The sequence below is a fragment of the Castor canadensis genome, chromosome 1 (assembly GCF_047511655.1).
Source record: "Castor canadensis chromosome 1, mCasCan1.hap1v2, whole genome shotgun sequence".
NCBI classification, from domain to species: Eukaryota; Metazoa; Chordata; class Mammalia; order Rodentia; family Castoridae; genus Castor; species Castor canadensis.
Genome location: NC_133386.1, coordinates 118,118,589 through 118,138,216, shown reverse-complemented (window position 1 = coordinate 118,138,216; position 19,628 = coordinate 118,118,589).

Below are 19,628 nucleotides of genomic sequence, written 5' to 3'. Positions count from 1 at the left end.
CATTGTGACAAAGGGAGGCATAGTGACAAATATCATGGGAGAACAGAGAAGGAATAACTAACTTCTCATGAGAGTTATAAGAATGAAGCATTTAACTAGTTTACAGCAGAATAGCTGAACTACTTATTGAGACAATTTTGCTTTTGTTGGTAAATAGATTAGCTGTGCTCCTAAGTGCTTCTCCTGACTAGTCACCAAATTTCTCCACTTCTTGCCTTGACTGCCATAAGAGGCTAATGTCTGTACCTGATAGTCTTCCACTATTCTATTTCAGCTCTGTGCCCTTTGCCCATTTCATTTGTCCTAGGAACCTGAGCCATGCTTGTCAAATGTTTTGAATATCACCTTTGGTTAAGGGACTATCTTTTAGAAATGTGAGATATGAAAGACATTTAGGAGTGAAAGAATGAAAGGATAGGAATGGGAGAATTAGTGCTCTAAAAAGAGGTTGAGATGGTTAAGAAACAAAATAGTTTAGCAATGTTGTACTATTAGGGAAGTGGTGGAAAAAAATTTAGGTAGGTGAGTATGTCCAGATTATAAGGTATTTTACAACTCAGGCCAAGTAATTTATACTGAAAATTAAAATGCATTTTTTGCATATTTCTGAAGATGGCACTACTGTGTTTAGTAGTATCAAGAATTCCAGGGAAGGCTGGTGCTAGTAGCTCAGACCTGTAGTCCTAGCTACTCAAGGGCAGAGATCAAGAGGCTTGTGGCTTGAAGCCAGCTTGGGCAAATAAGTTCATGAGATTCCATCTCAAAAATACCTAACACAAAAAAGGACTGGTGGAGTGGCTCAAGGTGTAGGCCCTGAGTTCAAGCACACAAATAAATAAATAAATAAACGAATTCCCAGGAAAAGATTACAGAAAAGTCTACATACCAGTGTTATATACCACTTAAGACATTTGTTCCAAAAATAGTGCTGTAAGTAAGAACTGTATTCTATTTTCACACTCATACAACTACTATCAGGGCACTCCAGAACATCAAAATGTACTTCAGTACCAAACAAATTATGATAAACAACTGTTAGGTCTCTCTTCCCATTCTATTAATTATTACAGAGGGGAAGGGAACTGAGGCAGCTAGAAAGTGGAAAACAGGTTATATTTAGGTTTTAGCCACTTTTAATACAGTATGAATATCTTCTATGGGAGTGAGCTTCAAGGGCTATCTAGAGTAATGTTCCAAAATTGATCTTTTAAGGGCTGTTATTTAGGAGTGTGTAATTAAATATTTTGTGGATGGATAAATGAGAGGTGATAATTTTCAGATATAAGGTGGGAATATTATTTTCTTCTTCTTTCTCTATTTTTTAACTCATGAAGGAGACCCTGCTAACTTTAACACTTCTAACATCATTTTTTAACCTCTCCTGTTCCTGTAAGCATGAATGAGAGACTTAATAGTGTTGGTAAGTTTTGGAGGACTAATAAATATAGCATGCATTGCTCAACTCATCTTTCTTGTAGCTATTGGGTTCCATTGCCACCAGGAAAGAAATTATCTTTCTCCTACTCCATGGGCAGAGACTTTGTTCTGTGGGGGTGGGGAGCAGGGATAGGGGTAGGGAGTGGAAGGTGGCCAAAGAAAGCTAAGAGAAACTTCCCCTTTTCCAGTGTTTCCATGTGTGTGTAGCCAACTATGTCTGGTTTGGGGGCTTGCATTAGAAGGCCTGCTTGCTTGTAGGGGGCAGGGGGGAGAAATGACCCAAGCCTTGTATGCACATATGAATATTAAAATTAAAAAAAAAAAAAGAAGGTCTGCTTGCTAGCATGGACCATCTATATTTCCCAGGACCAGCTTTATCAGTAATAAAGATGGTATTTTGAGCACCCCATGTTGCTCCTATGTCATGTATCTGGATTGGTTCAGAATCAGGTAGAAAATGAGAGAGCTATTTATTAGGCCTCCTTCAAATACCCTGATGCATATTCTCATTCAAGCCATAGAAACGTATTTTTCTGGTAAATTTAGAAAGGAAATTTGTTTATATATAAGCATGCCAGCATGTTTACTTTTCACTACATATGGCTCCACATACATGCTTTATAAATATTTTAAAATCCTGTTTAATAATTAGTGGCTGAAAGCTTGTCCTTGTAAATTTGTAGTTAAAGATCCCAAATATAATTATCTTTCCTCAGAAAAACTAGCAACAAAGGTTAAATATTTCTCTTCATGTTCTCTAAAAGTTTCTCTTCATAAGACTTGAAATAGCAACACATGAACAAATATTTTATCTTTCTAATTTGCAAGCAATACCAGAGTTTTACAATACTATTTGTCAATTATGTTTTGGTATATTCTCAGATAACAAATGAAATACAAATGAATACAATATGCAAAGAGTTGACTCTATAGATAGGACTACATTATGAAATTATGTATAGATAATATTTGAACATCTGTAGGAAAGGGATTATTTTCTAGCAAAATATTAATTAACAAGATCAACTCAGAAGACATGGAAAACTTGATAGGCTATAAAGAATTAAAATGGTGATTTGAAATGAAAGATATTTAACCTACAAATAAAAGATGAGTCTAGTGATGGATGCTTAAACTATTCTAGATGATAGGAAATGTATAATCTTCCTTCCTTCTTTCCTTCCTTCCTTCTTTCCTTTCTTCCTTCTTTCTTCTTTCTTTTCTTCCTTTTTTCTTCTTTCTTTCTTTCTCTCTCTCTCTCCCTTTCCTTCCTTCCTTCTTTCTTTCTTCTTTCCTCCTTCCCTCCCTCCCTCCCTTCCTTCCTTCCTCCATCTTCTTCCCTTCTTTATTTTTTTTGCAAAATTGGAGCTTGAACTCAGGGTTTTGTGCTTGCAAAGCAGGTGCTCTACCACTTAAGACTAGGGTCATGCCTCAGCCTTTTGATGCTTTAGTTATTTTTTCAGAGATGGTCTTGTACTTTTTGCCCAGCCCTGGACTGCAATCCTCCTACTTATGACTCCTGCCTAGCTGGGTTTATAGGTGTGTGTCACCAAGCCTGCTGAAGCCATGTAACTTAAATTTTAGAACCTAGAATAATACTACTACATTTATTATTATGAGAGTAAGTTTACTAAAAACTACACATTGACAAATGGAACCATCCTTGTTCCAAAGGATTATACAAGGCCCTAATACAATTTATTTTACAAATTCCAAACTTGTTTGATGTTGATCAACATATTAGTATAATTCATTTTCTCAATGTGTTAGAGGAGACTTTATACATTTTTTACTACAATGATGAAAGTGTGTTTGAAGAAATTCAGAATCTATGTCTAATAGCTTAAATTGGAGTATGAGGAAACTAAATATGATAAAAACTAGAGATTTCAAAAGCAAATACAAATATAAATTGTGAATTATTAATACATACCATATTAATTCCAATTAGAACCCAGAAACAGATGCCATAATTATTCAATGTTATATTGATACACTTCAATAAAAGAAACAAATCAAAAAAAAGATTATAAATTTTGAAAAGGGAAAGTTAAATTATTTATTCTTGCTGATTAAGGTGACTATATAACTAGAGAATGACATTCTGGGTAAAAATGTTACTTGACCTAAGGACAAAATTGGGATAAGTTATAGTGTACAAGAAATAGAAAAATAATACCTTTTATGTATTCCAACAATAAGTCACTAGGAAGGGATTTTTAAAAATCCTATTGCTTATTTAAACAGACACAGATAAAGTTTTAGAAATCAGTTTAATGAACGAGATCAGGACCAATATAAAGAAAATTACAAAATCTCATTGAAGCAAATAAATTTGATAGAAAACCATATCACATTCTAGAGTGGGAAAACTAACATTATAAAAGTGATGGCTTTCCCAGAGCTGTTACTAGTGTAATGCATCGGTAATGTGAATTCTAATAAGATTTTTGAAAAATTATATAATGTACTTTCAAGCTTATTGCAACTTTAAATGTTAAAAAAAGTGAGAAAATGATTGAAATAATGAATAAATATCAGAACAAGTTAGAAACCTGAAGTAATAAATGACTTGTGTACTAGCATAGAAGAAGAAAACAGAAATCTAGGGAATTCTGAAAAGACTTCATCTTAAAGAAAACATCATATGTTTTAAATATAGAAAGTATGTGCAAGAGATAAAAGTAGGCACAAAGAACCAAGCTTTTCTATGTGGCCAGTGATAACTGGGAAAGACAGTGATTAGACAATTGAATATCAAATAAAAAATGAAATATTGCTTCTTTTTACCAAGCTACCAGAATTACAATGCACTCTAAAGCCTACCACCAGTAAATATGTGTGGAGTGGTTCTATCATGTATCATTGGTGGTATAATTTTTGTATTTTACTGATTTTCTGGAAAATAAATCATTAATGTCCTAGAAAAACAAGAACAAAAACAAACTAGAAGAGCAGAAATAGTAAAAATATGGGCCCAAATTGACAAAATAGAGACCAAAACAATATACAAAGGATCAATGAAACAAAAAGCTGGTTCTTTGAAAAAAATAAACAAGATTGACAAACCCCTGGCAAATCTGACTAAAATAGGGAAGGAAAAGACCCAAATTAATAAAATTAGAAATGAAAAAGAGGAGACAACAACAAACACCAAGGAAATCTATGGACTCATCAGAGACTACTTTGAGAACCTATATTTGAATAAATTGGAAAATCTAGAAGAATTGGACAAATTTCTAGATACTTATAACCATCTAAAACTGAACCAAGAGGATATTAGCCACATAAACAGATTTATAACATGCAATGAAATTGAAGCAGCAATAGTATTCCCAAAAAGAAAAGTCCAGGACCTGATGGATTCTCCACTGCATACTATCAGACCTTTAAAAAAGAACTAATAACAACTCTCCTTAAACTTTTCCATGAAATAGTAAAAGATGGAACATTGCCTAACTCATCCTATGATGCCAGTATTATACTCGTCCCCAAATTAGACAAGGACACATCCAAAAAAAGAGAAATACAGGCCAATCTTCTTAATGAATACTGATGCAAAAATCCTCAACATAATAATGGCAAACCAAATCCAACAACATAGCAGAAAGATCATTCACCATGACCAAGTTGGCTTCATCCAGGGATGCAAGGATGGTTCAATATATGCAAATAATTAAATGTAATACAGCATATTAAAAGAAGCAAAGACAAAAACCACCTGATCATCTCAATAGGTATGGGAAAAGACTTCTATAAAGTTCAGCACCATTTCATGATAAAAGCTCTGATAAAACTACAAATAGAAGGAATGTACCTCAACATAATAAAGGGTATATATGACAAACCTATAGCCAACCTCATACTTAACAGGGAAAATCTGAAACCATTTCTCCTAAAGTCAGGAATGAGACACGGTGTCCACTCTCCCCATTCCTATTCAACATAGTCTTAGAATTCCTAGCCACAGCAATATGGCAGGAAGAAGAAATGAAAGGAATGCAAATAAAGAAGTCAAACTATCCCTACTCACAGATGACATGATCTTATACCTAAAAGATACAAAACCCTCTACCCAAAAACTCCTAGACACCATAAACAACTTCAGTAAAGTAGCAGGATATAAAATCAACTTAAAAAAATCGGTAACCTTTCTACACACCAACAATGAACAGATTGAGAGAGAATATAGAAAATGAACAGATTGAGAGAGAATATAGAAAAACAATTCCATTTGCAATAGTCTCAAAAAAAATCAAATACCTAGGAATAATCTTAAGAAAGGATATAAATGACCTCTATAAGGAAAACTACAAACCATTAAAGAAAGAAATTGAGGAAGACTACAGAAGATGGAAAGATATTCCATGCTCATGAATTGGCAGAATCAACATAGTAAAAAGCAGTCTACATGTTCAGTGAAATTCCCATCAAAATTCCAATGACATTCATCATAAAGATTGAAAAATCAACCCTAAAGTTCATTTGGAAACACAAAAGACTGCTAATAGCCAAGGCAATACTGAATAAAAAAAGCAGTGCTGGAGGTATCACAATACCCAACTTCAGACTATAGTACAGAGCCTTAGCAATAAAAACAGCATGGTACTGGCACAAAAATAGATATGAAGACCAGTGGAACAGAATAGAGGACCCGGATATGAATCCACAAGCTATGGCCACCTAATTTTTGACAAAGGTGCCAAAAACATATGATGGTGAAAAGATAATCTTTTCAACAAATATTGCTAGGGAAACTGGATATCTGTCTGCAGAAAACTGAAACTAGATCCATATTTGTCATCCTAAGGACTTTAAAATCAGACCAGAAACCTTGAAGCTAGTACAGGAAAAAGCAGGGAATACATTGGAGGCAATAGGTATAGGCAAGGACTTCCTCAGTAGAACTCAGGTGGCTCAACAACTAAGAGAAAGGATTGACAAATGGGACTACATGGAATTAAAAATCTTCTGCACAGCAAAAGAAATGGTCTCTAAATTGAAGAGGCCATCTACAGAATGAGAAAAAGTCTTTGCCAGCTATTCCTCAGACAAGGGGTTGATAACCAGAATATACAGGGAGCTCAAAAAACTTTACCTCCCAAATCAATGACCCAATAAAGAAATGGGCAACTGAACTGGACAGAACTTATTCAAAGGAAGAAATCCAAAAGGCTAAAAAACACATGAAAAAGTGTTCAACATCCCTGGCCATAAAGGAAATGCAAATCAATACCACACTAACATTTTACCTCACCCCTGTTAGAGTAGCTTCCATCAAGCACACCACCAACAACAAATGTTGGCCAGGATATGGGGAAAAAGGAACCTTCATACACTGCTGGTGGGAATGTATGTAGTGCAACCACTTTGGAAAACAGTATGGAGGCTTCTTTAAAAACTAAACATAGACCTGCCATATGATCCAGCAATACCACTCCTAGGGTATCCCCAAAGGAATGTGAGTCAGGTTACAACAAAGGCACCTGCACATCCGTTTATGGCTAAGCTATGGAGACAGCCAAGATGCCCCACTACTGATGAATGGATTAAGAAAATGTGGTATTTATACACAATGTAATTTTACTCAGCCACAAAGAAATTTTGTCATTTGCAGGTAAATGGATGGAATTGGGGAACGTCATATTAAGTGAAGTCAGCCAGACCTCCAAAGGCCAAAAGCCGCATGTTCTTTCTCATATGTGGATCGTAGACCTAAAACATGCAGCAATATTATGGGACATGGGTCACACTAAGGGGAGGCTGTGCAAGGGAGGGATAGGGCAACGTAAGGAAATCAAAACTTGAATGAGGTTGATGTGCTCACTGTACAGGAATGAATATAGAAATTTTAAATGGGACAGGGCCACCATGGGAAGCAGACTAGGCAGGAGTGATGAGGACTGGAAGAGGTGAATCAGGTGGAAATAAAGAGGAGACAAAATAATTGAAATGAAAGATTACTAAAGAAAGCCATCCTGAAACATGAATACGTTTATTTAAAATCATGTATCTGTACATGAGTTTACTTCTGTGTGTGTGGGCACACGTACTCTTACACTCATGCTCACATAAAAACCTAGGGAGGAGGCAGGATAAAGTTCCTTATATATGAGTTCCTTCTGTAGGTAACTTATAAGAAGCTAATCTAAATTCCTTCCACCCATCTTTGTGATAATGTGGTCACTTCACTTTCCATAGGTCATCACCAGTCAGTGAAGTTCTCAGATACTTCCCAATTATGAGGAAGAAAACAAAATATCCTATTTTATCTTCATTTATTCCTTCTCTAGTAGTCCTCTCTTTTTACTTGAAATCCAGCTTCCTGAGGAGATTTTTCACAGATTCTCACCATGAGAACCTAGTGGATTTCTAAAAAGAAAGGTCATAAAATTATGGTGCCTCTAAGAATAAGCCCAGGAGTTAGTGTTCCATTTCCTCAAGCAAGGCCATTCAGCCTCATTATTTCTTCAACATTGCTATTTAAAAGTTTCCACCACCTAATGGTCCCAGCAGCTTTTGTTCTAGGTAAGCAGATCACAGTTACTGTATATCTCTGGATGTACTTGTTTATTCAAATTTTGGAGTTCCCTGAAACCTCAGTTCTCTGAAGAGTCCAGGAAAAATTATTAATTTTGCCTCACTTCACTGTTTTCTTGTTTTAAAAACCAAATTCATGATTTACAAGCTCTTTACCTATCAGATCTATCACCAATATTTTGAAAAGTGAAAAGTTCAAGTTCTAATATATTTTATGTAAAGATTTATCTTGGTATAGAAAGATAAAAACTCAGAGATACTAAAATTGTTATGCTTGTATATGTGCTTGCATATCTTTCTCTGAGGAAAAAGATTATTGTGATAGAATAATCAAAAAGTCATTAACACTGATTATTTTATGTTGTTAGTAAGAAAGAGGGGAAATAAGATTAGCTGTTATGAAATTTTGTGATGTGTTGTTACCTTATTATAAAAGCACATATTACTTCTCTAATTTGATTATTATCTTAAGAATTATACATTTTGCTAGGAGCATTTATCATTTGTATTCATGAATAATGATGGCAAACCTTTAGAGGCAGGAGGGCTCTAAATGCCAGGTTAAGAAGTATGACCTTTATTTGTGAGCCAAAGAGTACTGCTAATGAATTTTGAGTAGGGGAATGACATAATTTGAGTTCTGCTTTTAGGAACATTCTCATCTGCTGCATGCTGAATGAGAGAACATTCAGCAAACCTATTGAGGAGGCTAGCAAAGTTATGACAAAAAAGTATTTTCTATTTGTACAGTGCTTTAAGAATTATTGCACACTCTCACTTATATTAATTTACTTATTTCTGAAGACTTCTTTGTAACCCAGGAAGAACAGAGTTTTACTTTACATTCAGAAAGGCAATACTAGCTCTTCATAAATTAAACAATATGTTTTAACCACATAGTTTTATGACTCACTCTTTCTATTCTGCCATGCACTTTTTGCAGACAAACAAACAAACAAATAAGCAAACAAACTAAAGTATTTCAAGAATTTTATGAAGTTAAGAGTTTATAAAGTGCTTTGCTAAAACAATATTAAGGTTGGGATGATATAAAAGATTGTGGTGGACATGCTGGTGGACTGGCCACATTCATTTGCTGACCAGTTATGCTTATGTCCTCCTCTGTTTGTTTCAGCTGCACAGCTGCCTCAGGAATCCAAGGCAGCTGCATAACAGTTCAGATTTTTCCTCTGCCAGATGTTGCATCCTTTCCCATCCTTTTATAGGTGTGGAAATAACCTATATTTAAACCTATAATAACCTATAATAAACCCCTTTATTAGGGGACCCTAATAAACATCTGGCCCCCTAAACTCCAGCTCAGCATCTGTTTCTAGAAAAGTCCACTTGTAACTGTTGGTACCAGAATCGGCCCAAGCAAGCAAATTGGGGAATTGGGAGTTGAATCAGTTGAAGAGACTTGGTAGAGAACAGACAGCCCTTGCCACAAGATGAACCTGACTCTCCCCAGTGGTAAGTTGTGATGGTGTGCCAGCAGAAGGAAATGTACTTGTGGCTGTGCTGTGTTAAGCTTTTGGGAGATACAGAAGAAATTATAGCCATAGGACAATGGTATTGATGTTTCCACACAAAGATAATAGAAACTGAGTTTAAGTAACATACTACCGACAGACACAAGGTCTTTCTTTTGCCTCATGAAATACTTTTTCTATCAGCAATGCAGTAGAGAAAGTCGAGGATCAATCGTAGGATTTAATAGAATGGATGTCTAAAAATACAGCTAAATGCCTCACTATGGCAGGTTTCCTATGCCAAGACAAGGGACTTAGTTGGGAAAACCTTATTTTTGGGTAAAATTTCTGTGAGAATGCTTTCAAATATTTTGATATCCTAGAAACATCTGAAATTTCTGAGCCTGCAGAAAAAGTTCACCTTTCCTGATTGAGTCGGAATACCTCAGGCAGTCTAATTTCAGGCAAAAATCCTAAGTTTTCAGGCCCAACTCAAGGCAATCATAAACCTTTTCCTTTCAGGCCTCTTTGATGAAAGCTGTCCTGCCCATCTCATACGGTTTTCAGGAGAGAGTGGCAGTTAAGAGCTTGGCGTCCTGGACCAGCCATGTTCATACTCAAATATGCAACTGAACCAAGATGCTCTATCAAGACTCCTTATGGGAGGAAGTGTTGGCCAAGGCGGACTGAGGAATTTTTTCCACCTGACCAAGTAGCTGTCTACTCCTAACCCTTCCCCCTCTCCCTACCTCATGCCCATGAATCCAGAAAGATATCAGAGGCTTTTGTCAGGTCTCCTTGGCAATGAGATTGTCTTATACCCCCATCTGCACTGCGTCACCAGCATGTGGTGCCACTTTGGGGGAAAACATTCAACATCAGTTCCTTGGGTGCTGGTGCCTCTTTATTCCTTTTGCTTGTGTGCTCTAATAACTGAGTGATTTTTACTTTCATTTTGGCTCATTGTTCTAGTTGATCACCTCAATAATTAACTTCATGATAAACTTGTCACTGTGAGAAGTATGCTTAATTACACATAATGGAATTCTTGAAGAGAAAAAAGTCTCTCCTGGGGCATTTTGCAAATCTTGCCCCTTTCTTGGGGAGTGCTAATGGATTTTTTATAGAAACCCTTCAGTTCCAAGGGGAGACTACTCATCTTTCTCTTTAGCCCTCTGACTCCAGCAAATTCACCAGTGGATCAAATGAAAAATGCCTATAGCAGAATCAATGGGCACCTGAAGTGTTCTTGCTTAGGTATTACCAGTACAAATGTAGACCACTATTAGGCAAAGGGCAGTCTCCCAAGTGAAAAGCCAATACTTCTTACCCAATTTTTATTTAACTTTTTTTCTTCACTGATTTTTCTTTATTAGGCCAGGAAAACACCTCCATTATAAGTCTTTCCACATAAATTGTCCTAAAAAGATTTGAACAGTTAAGTAGTTATTATCTGGATGAGTTATTATCCTTTTATTTAAATTGTTTTTTTAAACCTGAACTGATTTTCAACCTGAAATCCGTTGGCTAAAAAAAATGCCATACTTCCAAGGGAAAGGACCCTAAAATATCACAGCAACTATGTACAGTCATGTTCCTCTCAATTTCCTCAAAGGGACCAATGGTCTTTGTATTCAGGTCTTTGCTTAATAGAGGAAGAAAATACCTAGTCATTTTGTGGACTCTTATACAAGGAATATAAATTGATATTGATACCCACAGAGCAAAGCACTCCAGATTGAGGACTGTGGGATCCAGGTGATGAACAAAGTGCAGGAAGTTCTGACTTAAAGTGGATCTAGTGGGTCTGTCCCTCTATCCAGCTGTGACATCCTCAGTCCCCAAACTGCTATAGACAGAGTTAGATCTAGACAGTGTGATCTCGACACTAAGTCCTTAGGCTACAAGGGAATAGCATTCTCAATGTTAAGGCCAGGTGCCAGCTGCTGAAATTCTCCCCCATCTGGTGAGTTAAGCATCTTGGAGGATTGAAATACATGCATTTAAAGGATTTAAAGAATGCAATCATGATTGCCCTCATATCTATATTCAATTTACCAGAATGTCCTTTGCAGAAATGTTCTGGAAAGTAATGGTGGACTGCCACGAGTTCAACTAAGCATTAGTAAGAATTCTAACTGCTGTGGCAGATAAACTATTTTTGCTAGAGCAAATCAATGTGACTCCAAACTCCATCTCTGTCTCTGCTTCCAGAGAAACCAAATTGCAATGGAGGGAGTTGGTGGTAGTTTGTATTCTCATTTCACAGGGGAAGCTGGTGCATGTGCAATCTAGAGTTTTTTAAAAGTGTGACTATAGCTTTCAGTCTTAATCTTCCTCTTTGTCTTCCAGATTTTAGAACCATATGTAAACGTACGTGCATATAACACGTACATTTACATATGTCCATCAGGCTGTCTGTTATAAGCTGATTACTCACAACTTCACAACCAGTTTCTGGGTATTGTTATTTATGAGGTGCAGTATACATTAGGGTTCAATAAGAAGTTGTCAGAAAAATATGAAGCTGAGCAATTTATAGGACACCGAGAGCATTCTGTTGTCTTTCAACTTTTTTTGTTAGACTAAGTATATATTACATTACTATTTAAGTGCATTTTCTTTATAATGTTAAGAAAAAAGTGATGCTAGAGCAAGATGCTTCCTGTGGTCTGGGAGTCAAAGAATAACTGAACACTGAGAGGCTTTTGATAGGCTCCAAAAGAGCTCATATGCATTCAACATAAGGGAATCTGATGCCTGTTACTTATTCTATTAACATCTGAGCCCAAGTATGGTGAGCGACCTGTATTTATTTCTTAGTGAGTCACCCTACTCCACATTCTTTATCAAGAGAACTATGAACTTTTCTCATCATTGTAGAATGTTCGTATATTTTCCAGTATTTGGCTGTTTCATTATTGATACCCTGAATTTCGTATGTTTCTAATGGTCTTCTTTTGGACTTTCTCCTCCTTTTTCATAACTCTGCCAGTAACAGTAATTAGAATTGGTGTATAGATTTTCATTTGTTTGGTTCCCTGTCCAAGGGCCCCAGAAGAAGGAGTACATTGAAATTCCCCCTTGACCCTGATCCTTATAGTGTCATCTGAGGAGGTGGATACCCTTCTGCTGCTCATTCACCCTGAGTTGGCACCTGTTTCTCTAATTCACACAAACAAAGGTATTTTGTATGCTAGTGATGACTGTCCTTGAGTTACTCAAGCAAGTGAATTGCAAGTTGATTGATAATCACTCTGATTATGGTTGATCCACTGATTACTTTAGATACTGTTTAAAAATAAAAATAAACCAGGGTTTTGTAATTTCTAGTTATAATTTGAGGTAATTTTACCTCAATGAGTAAAATCTTACAAATCTGATTTTAATAGACAGATTTTTCTTTGTTAATCTTTTCTTCTTTGTAATATTTACATATTTATCTTATTTTAAAGTGAAATATAAACTCCTAATTTTATGGCTTCTTCCTTAAGCCTTACCCAGACAATTTCAGTTCTAGTTACTGGTAATAACAGAATTTTACAAGTAATTTGCTCTTTGTCATGTAAATTAGAAGTTCAAATATACATCCATTAAAAAGAACTGACATATTCTAGCCTTGAGGAAAGATAGTAACAGTGATTTAGGGCTTTTGACAGGTAGATGGGGAAGAAAGGTGTACCTACATTAATCATAAGGGAACCTGACATATGTCATTTTTTTCACTTCCTGAAAACCTTCAGAACCAAACTGAAAATTCACTAAATGTAAAGTTGCATGAAACAAAAGTTTTAATTTGTTAACACATAGAATAATGCCAACATATCAGAAACTCAGTAAATATTTGCAACATGAATAAATATAGTAAAGCCCTTTAAACACTTCTGTCACAGAGATTAAAAAAAAAAATCATGTTTTTGAAAATGGAGTTTTAGGGCAAAAAGCCAGGACTCCTAAAGTCCCAACCAGACTAGGCTGGAACACCTGTCTCTATACACTAATTAAAAAGAACACTGGTCAACAGTAGAGAAAGGAGGTTTAATCAAACACTACCTTCTGGGGAAGACAAAGGGATTCAGTGACCCCAAGATCACCCTTGAGGCACTGACAAATTTTAGGTTTATGTGGGGAAAAAGTTGGGGGCAGGAGCGAGATGCTCCTGTGTACTTAGGTTGTTCTGGTCAAAGACGAGCTCTTGTTGAGCATGACCTCAGGACGTTTGGTGTAGTCTGGCTGGTTAGAATAAGAAGAAGGTATTATTTGCCTTAGAAACAGTTTTGGCTTTTGTTACAAGATGTTGATTCTGACCTTCATAGAGTTCTAAGATGACTCTGTGTGTGTGTGTGTGACAAAAAAGAAAATGTTGAAGTAGCAGGAGGGGAAAAAAGGAGTTAGTCAGGCCAGTGTCCAGCATCCTCTTTCATTTTCATACTATCTCTTTCTCCTATAGGATGAAGGTCAATAAAGCAGACTTTCTGTGATACACATGGGGAGATCTGGGCAGTAGAACATAGCAGCTGTTGGAAAGGATTGTTGCAAGGAATAAATTTAATGATTTAAGAATTGTGTGTTACATCCATTGTATTTGGGACATTATAACTTTTAATATATGCTAAAATATACATGGTAAAATACTAATACAGATTTTATGGGATAATTAATTTTTACCTTGTTTCTTCCCCCTCTTTGATTGTAATAGTTCACATCTATTTGAATGGTTCTCAGTAAATAAAACAAGCAAACTTTTTCTATACACTATGTCATACTTTTTCTGTGCCATAAAAAAATTGGATTTTCAAATACTTATTGGAAATTTTTTCTGATATTTATTTATCATCAAGTAACTAAACTAGCAAGAGCTATTTTTAATCAGACTTGAAGGTAATAATCAAAGCAGAACGATGGATTGGTACTAACGTGTACTTTCAGTTCATACCAGTGTTGAGATCAGAAGCATCATCGGTAATGAGAAGAATTACCTGTTCCTAAAGGGAAGAAATATAGATGGTGTGTTGGCTATATATTCTGGCATTTATAGGGCTAATATTCATGTGAGTAATATAACATTTTTATGAATAATATGAAGCCAAATGTTAATATTATATTAAATACTGAATGTTAATATTATATTAAATCTATACTTAATGTGTTTTAGCAACTTGTCACCTTAATATTATTAACTGATTGTATGCAAATATTGACAGTGAAGAGTTATTTAATGCACTGACACCCAAATTAAATGGTGATTTCTATTCTCTCAATATATAGAAAACTGACTTGAAAATACTCTAGGCTGGGCATTTCTTCCTCTTTCATTTGTTATAAAAAGAGTTATGACAACATCAGAACTCAAAGTTCATTGAAGGAGGGAATGACTAGGAGCCCCTATTTCAATGAGGTGATGACAAGACAGAGGCAGATTTAGATGTTTATAGGAGAATGAATCTATACTAAGAGAAGGTTATGCTCCATCATTACAGGGTATTATTTATCCTGCCTTTGGCTATAACCAATTATTTAAAAAAGGCATCACAAGCTGGGCACCAATGACTCACAGCTGTAATCCTAGCTATTCAGGAGGCAGTGACCAGGAGGGCAGTGTTTCAAGGCCAGCCTAGGCAAAACCTGAGACTCTCTCAAAAATACCAACACACAAAAAAGGGTGGTGCAGTGGTTCAAGTAGTAGAGCACCTGCCTAGCAAGTGTGAGTGAGGCCCTAAGTTCAAGCCAAAAAGAAATGTCATCACAAGGTGTCTACATAATTCAATAGGTCGACTTGACCCTGGGTGTTGCTTTGAATGAATTCCCAATTTTAATCTCAAGAATAAATTACTCATTTATTTGTCTATGTATTGCTCTGGGTCTTTAAAGCTTTTTAAATTTTATTTTTGATTATTATTGTACTGGGGGTGCATTGTGACATTTGCCAAAGTTCTTACAATTTATCATAGTTGAATTCACCCCTCCATCATTCTCCTTTATCCCCCCCTCCAAACTTATTTGTTTGAACAGCATTGTTCTATGTAGCTTAGGCTGGCCTCAAACTCACCATCCTCCTGCCTCAGCCTCCTGAGTGCTGGGATTACAGGTATGTGCCACCATTCCAAGCCCATTCTGCTTTTAGGTTGATTAATCCATAATAACATTTACATTTCTTTTTTATTCATGAAAACAATTTCAGTGGTTTATTCTTCAAGAATATTCTTTTCATAAAACTTCACGGAAACTCTTATTCACTACTGGTGATAATGCAAAGTGATCTAGCCACATTGAAAGAAAGTTCGGTAGTTTCTTAAAGAGCTAAATGAAGTCTATTATATGGTAATTCAATAATTGTGCTGATAGGTAGTCAGCTGATTTGAAAAGTTATGGCACACAAATGCTTACAGCACTTTTATTCATACTCAACAAAAACCTGAAGCAGCCGATATGTGAGTGCATAAACAAAATATGATACATCCAAAAATTCAGTTACAAAAAGGATGCATTATCAAGCCATGCAAAGACATGGATAAATCTTGGGAAGCATTTGTGAAATGAAGTCCATCCGAGAAGCTTACATATTGTCTGATTCCACTTAGGACATTCAGGATACGGCAAAACTAGAGATGGAAGATAGATCAGTGGTAGCCAGGGGCTTGGGGAGGAGAGAGTTTGAACAGGTGAAGCACAGTGGAGTTTTTATGGATGCTTAGTTACTCTACAATGATATTATAATAGCGATATATAGATGCTGTATTTTTGTCTTCAGAGAAACAGTACCAATAGCATAGATGGATGGATAGACAGAGAGACAGATGGATAGGGAGTTTGTTATAAGAAATTGCTTGCTCATGTGATTATGGAAGATTAGAAGTTTTGTGGTCTACAGTCAGTAAACTGAAGACCCAGGCAAGAGGGTAGTACAGGTTCCAGAGTGAATGTGAGGGGTGGGGAGCTAGGGACCCCAAGTCTGAGTTCTATTAAAAAAGTCAGTGGGCTCAAGACTCCAGAAGTGCAGATATTTCAGTCTCAGTTAGAAGGCCAGAGAAGACCAATGTGCTTGGTCACACAGGTGGAAGAGATTCCTCCCTTCTCTGCTTTTGCTTTCCAGTCAGATCTTCAGTGAGCTGTATCCACCTCGGAAGGGCCATCTTTGTTACTCAGCCTCCAATCCAAAACTTAATATCATCCTGGCACACCCACCTGGACACATTCATGATAATGTATAGACAAAGGTTTGGACACCCTATGGCCTAGGCACACTGACACATAAAACCAACTCTCCTTTATTTGGCTAACTTCATTGGGGTGTGCTGACAGTTGTGGGAACAAGTAACAGTAATAAAGCGATAAGAAGCAGACACTGGGCAGAGAAATGACAATAGCACCTTGTGAACACAAATCCATGATGGGAGAGTTTCTGTTTTGCCTACATGTAGTTAATAGTATTTATTGACCACTTGTTATATTCCAGGTACTACAGTACATTTTCTCATGCCATCCTCACTGTAATTCTCTGAGATGCAGATTGGGTTCCTGAGGCTGCCTTAACAAAGGCACACCACAAATTTTGTGACTGAAAACAGCAGAGATTTATTCTCTTGCAGTCCTGGAGGACAAAGTCTGAAATCAAGGAGCCACGAGCCTTCCGAAGGCTCTAATGGAGCAGGAGTCCTTCATTATTTCTTCCAGGTTCTGGTGGCTCCAGACCTTCCGTGACTTGTGTCTGTGTAATGCCGATCTCTGCCTTCATCTCCACGTAGCGTGTGCCTCCTTTGGTCCTGTATTTCTTTCCTTCTATAGGAACATTGTCATTAGATTAGGAACCATACATATAATGTAGGATGATCTCATTCAAGATCTTTAACTTAGTTACATGTGCAAAAACCATTGCTCTAAATGAGGTCCCACTTATAGGTGCTAGTAGTTAAGGTATGAACATATCTTATTAGGGGCCACCATTCAACCCACTACAGGTGTGTTGCAGGAATAATTCCATTTTGCAAAAAAAGAAGCAAAAACTTTGTTAGAAAGTTACCTTGCCTAAGGTCAGACAGGGTGATTGTGGCAATACTGGGGTTCAACTCTATTTTATCCGACTTCTGTACCCAAACATGTAACCACTGTTCTACCTGGCCTATAACCAAATTATAACTAAATGAATACTTGTTAAATGAGCCAATGAGTAGTGAAGGTGAGGAAAAAAGTGTCCACTTTGTGATAGTTAGAGAGATTTTCAGGAATGATTTTGGACATTTTCTTTCCTCGTGGAAAAAATGTGCTTCTATTCCTAAAACAAAAACTAGCACTATTATTTTTTTTTAGAGAAAAACAGCAAGACATAAGGTAAAGAGTTTAGGATTTGGATTTGAATACCCCTTCATTCATCTTCATTCCTTCTTTCATTCAACATTCAACCCAAAGTAACTGATAACTGTACATGATATGTTCAATCCATAATAACATAGGTGGCGATATAGCCATTGGCTTCTAGGCCAGTTCATCTGAATTTGAATTCCAGCTCTGTTACTTATGCAAGTTACTTACTGCTTATGTGTTTCAGTTCTTTTATCTGAATAAAGGGGATAAAAAAATCATCACAAGATTATGAGGAATATATATATGATATATATATATAAATATGATATATATGTATATATATCCTTCAGAAAAGCATGTAGTATGTGCTTGCTATGGCTAATTGTCATTAGCAACTGGATGTAAACTCCATGTGGGAAAATAATTTCATCCTCAGGGTGTGGCACACAGTAAACATTCAATCAATATTGATTAAATTCTGTGAATAATTGCTTTGGATGATGTGCGCTTTGTGCAATATACAAGACATAGGTGACTGAAGGACAGAGGAGATTATTGCTCATGCTATTTTAGGAGCTTTCAGAATTTTGAATCCTGCCTCTTTGACTTACTCCTATCTCTTAATATCTTTGCTGGCTGCATGCTTGTTATTAACTCTCAAGCATCTATCAGACTGCTCTGTGCAGGTAGGAAACACTCATCCTCCACTCAAGTAAAAAGGAGAGAATGGATTCAGTTGTAGAACTGAGGGGGTTCTGCTTTGACAGATCCTTGCTTCCTCTATGAAATACAAATCAAGGTACATGGGTTAAAGGCTGACATGGAGAAGTGTCAGATACTGGGGTAGTGCTCTATATCACTCGAGTTCCCCCATCTTTCCTTGACATATAGGTCTCAACTTCCTTTGTGATTAGGTGCATCCAGGAATCTGAAGTTTGGCCAATAGAAATATGGAAGGGTGTGATGAGTGTGGAATCATTTAACTGCCTCGCCCATGAACTCCCTGGATTCTCTCCAAATTCCATTATATTAAAATGTTTATAGGAAGTCGTGCTTGTTATATGACTACTGTCTCTCAGTTCCAAATCTACCCTTCTATTGGAGTGGTGTCTTAGCAAACTGTATTTCATATTTTCTAAGTGTCTATGTGAGGCTCTGCCAATAGGGACTGCTAAAACAAATCCAAAGAGGAAGAAGAAGATGGGAGAAAGGACTATCTTTCTGTCTGCTTTATATTGTTGCTGGTGTTACCCTTTTACTTGGCAGTACCAGTTGGTACTGATCTCCAGTCATTTATTCCAGCACTTACAAGACAAGTCTCACTGTACCCTCTCAGAAGTAACTGCCAGATAATGTCTACCTAAGTTCCTGAGTCCCAGATCCATGCATTGTTCTCAAGCTTCTATAAATCCTACCTTTCAACTTTGGCTTCCACATTAGAAGCAATGCACGCCCTCGTGATACCACTTTTGTGTTCCCTTAGTGTTCCATTATTTGTTTTTTCAATTTTCCAACATTTATTTAACTTATTTCTTCTGCTAAATTCTTTCTGAATTTCTAATGTGGTTTATTCTGATCGGACGCTGTCTATAAGACTGAATTTACAAAATGGAAAGCACTCAAGTTTCTTGAATCACTGCTTTGATAGAAGTTGTTCAGAACAGTAGTTGGACGTGGAACACACACCCATTCAGTGGGTGGTTTGAGGAATGTGAAGAGGTGAACAGTAGTTAGACTGGAAAGTCAATTAACTTGAAAATTGTAGTAAGGTTTCCTGGTTAATATTTCTTATACACACCTTCTTGCGTGAGTAGTACTTAACTGTACAGGTCACTCAAGGAAGATGAATTAATTCATCAAGATTTGAGTTTCTACTAG